Source organism: Haliotis rufescens, unplaced genomic scaffold (genome assembly GCF_023055435.1).
Source record: "Haliotis rufescens isolate VD_foot unplaced genomic scaffold, xgHalRufe1.0.p SCAF_4, whole genome shotgun sequence".
In the NCBI taxonomy this organism is placed as follows: Eukaryota; Metazoa; Mollusca; class Gastropoda; order Lepetellida; family Haliotidae; genus Haliotis; species Haliotis rufescens.
In genome coordinates, this window is record NW_025964112.1 from 42,911,212 (window position 1) to 42,920,536 (window position 9,325).

General features: G+C 42.1%; 1 protein-coding gene across 1 annotated transcript in view; it reads right to left on the reverse strand.

The window, feature by feature from the left end:
* The window catches only part of LOC124135941 (tripartite motif-containing protein 2-like), a 77,388-nt gene extending 68,693 nt beyond the window's left edge, over window positions 1-8,695 (reverse strand). Inside the window, exons 1-2 of the mRNA XM_046501643.2 lie at window positions 7,773-8,695; window positions 6,999-7,081 (exon numbers count right to left, since the gene is read on the reverse strand). The gene's annotated coding sequence lies outside the window, so the exon portion shown is untranslated. The remainder of the gene's footprint in view (window positions 1-6,998; window positions 7,082-7,772) is intronic.
* Window positions 8,696-9,325: the final 630 nt, after the last annotated feature.

The following is a 9,325-nucleotide window of genomic DNA, read 5'->3' on the forward strand; positions in this document are numbered from 1 at the left end:
GACGTGAGTATTTATTGTCTGACGCCGCCATGCGACGAGGCATGTAAACAAACCAGACAATCAAGTGACACAACAGTGCATTTACTGATTTTGTTGAAGCTAATAAAAATACGATATTAACTTATAATTACGTCTGCTGTAAACAAGAGCAGAGATTCTTTTGCTTATAAGCACAGAACCGTGATTATTATTCATTTTGAGACACAGTACGGGGGGGGGGGGGGGGGGGGGGGGGGGGTTGCCTATCTCGGCCCAGACATTTCTTTTGCAGTTGACACAGCATTGATAAATGCTAATGAGCTTATGATGAAACTCGAGGACAACCAGAAGAAACATCGACCTAGTTTAAGCAAATATAAAATGTCAATGCGAGAGAGTAATCAGTCTTGATGATCCACCGAAACAGATCCTATTTGGCGTAAAGGGCAAAACAGCTGTGAAAATAATATGAATGGACCACTGAAATTCAGTGATGACACCATTGATAACGTTATTCCTTGCAGAAATTCTGCTCATGAGATGAAAGCATTGTTCGAAGTGAATTCAAAATGGTTAATGCCGCTTAGAACAGTTTTTCAGCTGTATTCCAACTCTTAAAATTAACACCGGAACACTTTCTACCATGAAAACTATAATACACTGTAGATAGTTAAGACAGATATTTCAATGCACCAATAGTCGACTTTCTCCAGATAAGATACAAGAATGACTAATGAAATACCTATTTAAATATATATGAGTCTTCAAAGACATTAAACGTCAACGCCAGAGAATAATCAGTCTCGATTATCTGCTTAAACAGATTCTATTGGGTGTAAAAGGCAGAGTAGACGAAGTGATGAAAATTATATGAATAGATCACTGATAGCTCAGTATCGGGCCTGGGTGAGCAAGTCCTGCCCTACCGTCAGTACACGCTACTTAGCCAATTTGCACAATAAAGTGTTTGTTTGTTGCCTCATCCCGCCAAACGACTGCCTGTAAACAATCTGGACCAGACATTCCCTGGACTAGAAAGCGCGTTTACTGGAACTGTAAACGTTAAAACGTTGAATTACTTCTAATGCGTACAAGTGCAGATATTATGTTGCTTAAATCGCTCAATTACGAATAGTTCCTGCCTCAGCCTGTCTGGGTAACGGGTCTCCTAAGGTCACACTGGTCAGCTAAAATGGTCGATTGCACGTAGACCTGAACACAGATCACAATTCAGGCGAAGTTAATGTCGGTGGCGCAGAGTTGTTGGATGGGTGGCCGCGTCCGGCAGCTTGACTCCGGCAGCATCTACAGCTTCGGTCCTGCCCTACACTTCTAGGATATGAACATGTGTCAAGGCACAATGTGCCGGAAAAGATTATTGTTAGAACATATGACACGGTATTGTGTGTATGTATAGGTCATTGGTTGGAACACGTGACAAAGTACTGTGTGCCTGTATAGGTCGTTGTTTGAGACACGTGTCATAGTATTGTGTGCCTGTATAGGTCATTGGTTGAAACACTTGTCATAGTAGTGTGTGCATGTATAGGTCATTGGTTGAAAAACGTGTCATAGTATTGTGTGCATGTACAGGTCATTGGTTGGACACGTGTCATAGTATTGTGTGCCTGTACAGGTCATTGGTTGGAACACGTGTCATAGTATTGTGTGCCTGTATAGGTCATTGGTTGAAACACGTGTCATATTATTGTGTGTCTGAAGAGGTCATTGGTTGGAACACGTGACAAAGTACAACGTGCCTGTATAGGTCATTGGTTGGAACACGTGACAAAGTACTGTGTGTCTGTATAGGTCATTGTTTGAGACACGTGTCATAGTATTGTGTGCCTGTATAGGTCATTGGTTGAAACACGTGTCATATTATTGTGTGTCTGAAGAGGTCATTGGTTGGAACACGTGTCATAGTATTGTGTGCCTGTACAGGTCATTGGTTTGACACGTGTCATAGTATTGTGTGCCTGTATAGGTCATTGGTTGGAACACGTGTCATAGTACTGTGTGTCTGAATAGGTCATTGGTTGGAACACGTGACAAAGTACTGTGTGCCTGTATAGGTCATTGTATAGAACACGTGTCATAGTAGTGTGTGCCTGTATAGGTCATTGGTTGAAACACGTGTCATATTATTGTGTGTCTGAAGAGGTCATTGGTTGGAACACGTGACAAAGTACAACGTGCCTGTATAGGTCATTGGTTGGAACACTTGACAAAGTACTGTGTGTCTGTATAGGTCATTGTTTGAGACACGTGTCATAGTATCGTGTGCCTGTACAGGTCATTGATTTGACACGTGTCATAGTATTGTGTGCCTGTATAGGTCATTGGTTGGAACACGTGTCATAGTACTGTGTGTCTGAATAGGTCATTGGTTGGAACACGTGACAAAGTACTGTGTGCCTGTATAGGTCATTGTATAGAACACGTGTCATAGTATTGTGTGCCTGTATAGGTCATTGGTTGGAACACGTGACAAAGTACTGTGTGTCTGTATAGGTCATTGTTTGAGACACGTGTCATAGTATTGTGTGCCTGTATAGGTCATTGGTTGAAACACGTGTCATAGTATTGTGTGCCTGTATAGGTCATTGGTTTGACACGTGTCATAGTATTGTGTGCCTGTATAGGTCATTGGTTGGAACACGTGTCATAGTACTGTGTGTCTGAATAGGTCATTGGTTGGAACACGTGACAAAGTACTGTGTGCCTGTATAGGTCATTGTATACAACACGTGTCATAGTAGTGTGTGCCTGTATAGGTCATTGGTTGGAACACGTGTCATAGTACTGTGTGTCTGAAGAGGACATTGGTTGGAACACGTGCCAAAATACTATGTGCCTGTAGAGGTCATTGGTTGGAACATGTGTCATAGTAGTGTGTGTCTATATAGGTCTTTGTGTTCCCGAAGAACAATGATATGGTATTGTATTCCTGTTGATCAATGATCAGAGCAAGTGCGACGGCTCAGTGGTCAGATGTGCAAATCTTTGCTGAAATAGCACAATGGTTAGTAGTGTCAACACGCATGACAGGGAATTCGCACTTGGGAGAATCAAGGACAACATCGACATCACTGTCCCGGAATGTTTAATTACACAACATATAAACAATAAACAAAAGATACACAATAAGCGGAGTACCTGCTCAGACAATATAAACATAAGGATGAGCGGAGATTCAAGCCGAGGCATCCATGAGGTGAGCGGAGTTCCAGCTCGACCTCAGGCATAAATCAAACACATATATAGTAAAGAACAACAAGAGGCAATGACATAGCCCTGGACATGGAACTTATGGTCGTGATTACCGACACAGCTCAGGGGATAACCGATAAAGGCTGTAACTGCCATAGCATAAATAACAGTAATTAATCAGGGACATAGCTGTACAACTCGTTCAGGATGGCAGACAGTCAATGTAAATTAAAATGGGGATTAACAATGGGGCTTAGCATCTTCAAAAATTGCAGTAAAGTGATTCTAGACTTGGACATGTTACGGATACAGGGTAATTAACCTTTGTTCATTCGGCCGCTATGATAACATGTATACAAGACCCGTGCATCGGTATTGTTCAATGATCAGAACACTTGCTAAGATATTATTTGCTGGCATCTGTATCATTGTATTTTTGGTCTAAATTTATGTTCGTCACCTTATTCATGTTGGTGTGTGTACTTATACTGAAACAATGTACTCAGACACTTGATATTTGTAGCAGTAACTACACGTTATGAATTATATGTAAATACAAGAAAACCAAACGTCTGGGAATAAATCTATATGTGATCATGTATTCCTGCTTCCAAAGCTATATTCTGGATGTCACGTCCGCAATGGCCTTTGATATTTACATGTTGGTTCCCTCATGAGTTGCCTCTACACCGACTCCCACTGGCTAAAGTCAGACGCTGCCTCATCAAGTATTTTATCGTTTCAACTGTGGCCTTGCATACACATCTCAAGTCTCAGACGGGTCAGGTTTAAAGCAATCTTACGCTAAGTTCAGGTCGGTTCTGGTGTATAACAGAAGTATTAGGTTACAAAGCTAAAATAAAGAAAACATTATCAAGCAGGAATTCTCCAAACGGCTGGCAACACCATTTAGCATTTACTTCTGGATTATACAATCCTCTGCGGGTCTCTCTTTAATATTACAATACGTGGACTGGTGAGGCCGGATGTGTAACTCGAGAAGACCCTGCGAATGGTAGGAAATTAAAGGTATTGATCGGATGTCGCGTGTGGTATGCACGAGGGCTCGTGGGTGTGGAGTGTGCACTAGACATGATTGATGGTGTGATTAAGGTGCAGTGCCGGATTCAACTGGCTGAGGCTTAGACTGCATCTGACTGGGCACAGACCGTGACCTACTGGAGAAGCCATTGCCCCGCAACTGGGTCGTCTCATGATGTAGCTTTTGGTAGCTATTACTATCCCCGAGGTCTCCTAGGCACACGGCGTTTCCATCTGCACTACAGTTATGTTTCCAAGGTCATATTTTCAGAACAGGGTGATAGGAGACGCCGTAGGCACTGGTTTGAGGATAAGATGCTTGTTTGGGTGGGGTGGGGTTGCGTGGTGTGGGGTGGGGGTGTTGCCTGGGGTGGGGTGTTATTGGATGTTATATTATACATGAAATATACTCACATGTATTCACATGTCAACTGGATGATACGGGGGTAACCATCTTCCGTGGTCGCCAAGACACACGGCGAAGTCTTCTATACGCACAACACGTCAGGGACATATTTGTATGATAGTGTTCAATTATGCAAGACGTATTGGTCTGTACTCACATTGCACCGACGTTCGTGTCGACTGGGTGATAATCAGTTTAAGTTGGTTAGAGTATGGTTCATGTCGACTGGGTGATAATCTGTTTATGTTGGTTAGTGTATGATTATACACCTTTTGGTATCTATATCACATTTACAGGGGAACCAAGAAAGGACGAGACGTGAAGAGGCTCACTCATCAATTTGTGGACTTTCCAAGTAGACATGCTTGGTTGGATTGGTTTGGTTGGTTTGTTGTTTAACGCTGCACTCAGCAATATTCCAACAATATAAGGGCGGTCTGTAAAAATAGAGTCTGGACCAGACAATCCAGTGATTGATATTATGAGCATCGATCCACGCAATTGGGACGGATGACATGCATCAACCAAGTCAGCGAGCCTGACCACCCGATCCCGTTAGTCGCCTCCTACAACAAGCGTGGTCGCCTTTTACGGCAAGCATGGGTTGCTGAAGACCTATTCTACCCCGGATCTTCACGGGTCGCTTGGTTGGATTCTTGCTGTGTCTTTACAAGCATCAGTGATATATAAGATTAACTACAAATTGTTTTCAATGCTTTGAAACTTCATCACGCCAGAAGCCCCATAGTTTGGTTATCTGTCGATTTTTGTGGTGAATATATGTTTATGTTATTTTCACTGTGCAGTGAATGTTATTAGTCATATTGTCACGGCACGGAACATATGCATGGTATGTGTACTGAACCATTTACCGGAACTTCTTTCAACATGAGTTCGGATTTCAAGCGTTCCATGTAGAAAAACGGATTTATTTTTCGTAAGTTTAAAGGTTCGGAATAAAATCGCTGATTAAAATAATTTTTCTGTTAAACAAAATACTAAGCGGGGATCGAATTTCACACCCCATGTAGTAAACGCCTGATGAATAATTGATGGCTTTGACAGAAAGCAGCTAACCAATCATATTGCTAGATTTTATGAGTAACGATAAATAAATGTATGCGACAGCCATGATAAGTACCACAAGACGTCATTTCATGAATTTATACGACAGAATTAAAACGCATTAAATATGTATGATCTGAAAGGCTTTCATGGTCGTATTAATGAAAAGAATTTCAGGTGAACAGTATCTCTCCGCGTTGATGCGAATAACGACACAATTGTATGTCCGTCTTAATGAAGAGACGGTTGTCATCCAAACGCTATTCCGGCAATTTGAAGGAGTCAGCAAACTTTGCTGAGAATAATGCTTCTTTGCAAAACATCCGGATGGTGTTAATGAAATACAACACCAATGTACATAGCCATCGGGTTAATGGAACCGTCGTGACACTGGCTGTGGCACAAAGCTACTTATCTGTCATCATTGGCACCGGCCATTGATCTCTTAAACACACAAGGTGGGAGTTGGGGGTGGGTGAAATGTTACAAGACATTAACACGGTAGACGTAACACGGTGACCTAATTCCGCATTTTGGATCCTTGTCCTTTCAGAATAAGGGATCTATTATCAATCGATGCCAACCTAAATGCACACATTTCTATGGCAGGAGTCGCTGTTGACTTCTATGGGCGAATTGAGCCTATTTTGGTATCGTTACATTGTGGCCAAGTAATTATTGCCTCATCAGCATTTTCTTAGAATGTCGCAACATTAACACGTAGCTTTAGACATGCATGTGAAATATCAAAGAAATTGTGCAATACTGGGAGGAGACACCGTACGAACTGGTTCGAGGATAAAGAAGCATTTTGGGGGTTCATTTTAGCTTGGATATCACACCAGCACTGGCTTACATGTTTATAAAAAAGACACAATTATGTCTTATTATGTATCAACTGCCCCCAATCAGAAACATAGGTGTCAAGTCTATTCAAAGGTGCTACTTTTTTAGCTACATTATCATGGACAATTTAGGACAAGGCAGACGTGTATGGTTACTAAATTATGTCATTTATGTGACACTGAATAACAAGGTTCGGAAGACAACCCGAGTCATCTGATCATCACTGAAACCATTCGGCATAACTCCGTGCATGTACCTTGACATCAAGGTTTTGCCATAACTAAGACAATCACATCCGACCCACTCTATAATGCTCGGTTGACGCATTGGGCACAACAGATGATTATGACAGAGCGTAATGCACTTTATCGACGTGTTTTCGACGTATTCACCCAGCATTCCAGGTTTCCTGGCGCCGCACTTGCAAGGTTATAAAAGCATAACTCACCTATCACGGGTAGCAGACGATAGTTGAATCAGCCAACACTCCAAGCAGACGATCAATCCGTAAACTTCTCGTCTGTTAGGTATCTGAGGAGAGGAAATCCCAATAAACATGTCAATGGATCGCCTTCGACTACTGTTCTGTCGATTTGAAACAATGGGATGCACAGATTAAAGTATGTACTGACCGAACGAGACAGACGACGCTCCCATAGGATCGATATCTTGAATTGCCGGTTGTGCGTGAACCTCAACAGAGCAGTCGGTGTTAGAGTTTCATTTTGTGATATGGACAGAGTCTTGTGAGGTCGTTTGTAATGAAATAGCAAACGGCCTTAGTTTTTAATCTTATTCTAATAAAGAAGAGGGTTTGGCTTAAAAGGAGTGTTGCTGCCATTAGAATAGTAACTTGATGCAGGATTTATCAATATTCACAGAACGAATGAATCCTAATTTCTAGACTGTAAGACGTCATATATTTGCGCTGTTGATGCAGTTTGAAGATAATATATTGGGATATATGATGCATCTTAATCTGTATTATTTATGTATCTAGAAAGATCATGTCGGTATCAACATAATATCATTCTTGAAAATCCATTAGGCTTACAAGTAGAATGCAGTTACAGCTACCGAACAAGACAATCAAACACATTTGTACAAGCGTTTCAGGTTTGTTTTGCCAGTATATTTCCCTAAAATCAATCTCAGTTTCCCATAGCACCACGGGAACAGCAACGTGAGAGTATTGATGGAAGCCCTAATGGGTAGTATCTACCTCAAATCCTGTTATCCTTTGTGAATGAGATCTCCTTGAAGCTGGTAAAGAGACAATGTCAGCTCCAATTCCGATGCCAGACGATGTGTCCCGTGGCCCTCTGTCTCCCGTCAGGTACACATACAACCGTATCAGTCGCCGGCTCCTTGCCCTGTGCCGAGTTCAGGTCCACATCCGGTGCAGAGAGCTTCTAGCACAGAAATCCCACTTGGATCCGATATTGATGTCCAATTGCACAAGACATGATCTAACGATTATTTGGCTAATAGGGTGATATTTTCGATACATAAAACACGGCTTATCTCCAGTGTAACTGCCCAAGATCCGCACTGAAAATGTCGTCTGCCAGCTTTGACAAATCCGTCTCCAGATGAAAGCCGACAGGAACTAGGTGAATATTTTAGTAGTTCCAGTATAATCATTCAGCTCTTGCCTGCAAAGTCTCGCGTATCTCATCCACTTGCCAGAATATTGAATGGAAGAAGAAGCATTCCACGCGCAGACGAGAGGCTATCGTCTGCTGATATTGGTGACGCCGCGAGCTTTCGTTCCACAACACACGCAGAGCTAGATCACGTTGCAATGGACTGCAACTGGCAGCAATAGGATCATAGGCTCGTGCCTCACACGTGCTATACGTGACTTTTGCCCTAGAGAATCCCGATTAAGTTGTTCAAATGGAGTTTCCTCGTGTTTGTATCACCTATCAATCAAACGTCCCCTTCCAGCCCAAAGTCTATGCTGCCGGGACCGTACATGGCTGTGGCTGCATTCTCCATGGTATTGATTTGTTTCGGTTTTCTTTGAGATCAGAATTGATTCTGTAAAATACAGTCTTTATTCAGCCGCTAAAGACTCTGCTCTAGGTTATAGGAACATGATCAGGAAACGACAACTGAGATCTCGCTAAATTACATCACCCCCATCTTGTTCGTATTCATCTCTGAGACATTATTGGTTAAAATGATTAATCGATAGTGATGGATCTCACCCATACAGACAGGCACGATTTAAAACAAATTACAATATACTGCTACTAAGATGAATAGTTATCATTTTCTGTATGTAGACTGGAGGTTGGTGGTACATATAGTGCGTAGTGGTTTCAAAATGGCATATTGGTTTACCTGTTAACTGTAGATAACCCTGTAGATAGGGTTAGAATTGATCTTCAGCAACCCATGCTTGTCGTAAGTGGCGTCCAACGGGATCGGGTGGTCAGACTTGGTTGATGCAAGTCACCTTATCCTAATTGCGTAGATCAATGCTCATGATATTAATCACTGGAGTGTCTGTTTCGTCATATACTGGATAAAAATACTGGTTAAACAAACAAACATAACTGTTAACTGCAGCTTCGGCCAAGTCCCCTCTCTCCCCCAATTCCTATCCCATTTCTCAAGTTCCTAAATCCGCCTCAGCGGTGAGACAGCACGGATGATCAAGAATGTTCGTGTCGGGTAATTAAGGCAACAATAGTGATGAAAGAGTTACTTCCCTTGATGCTTCATATTCGTTGGATCTGTCTCATTAAACACCATAGAAGTAGTAAG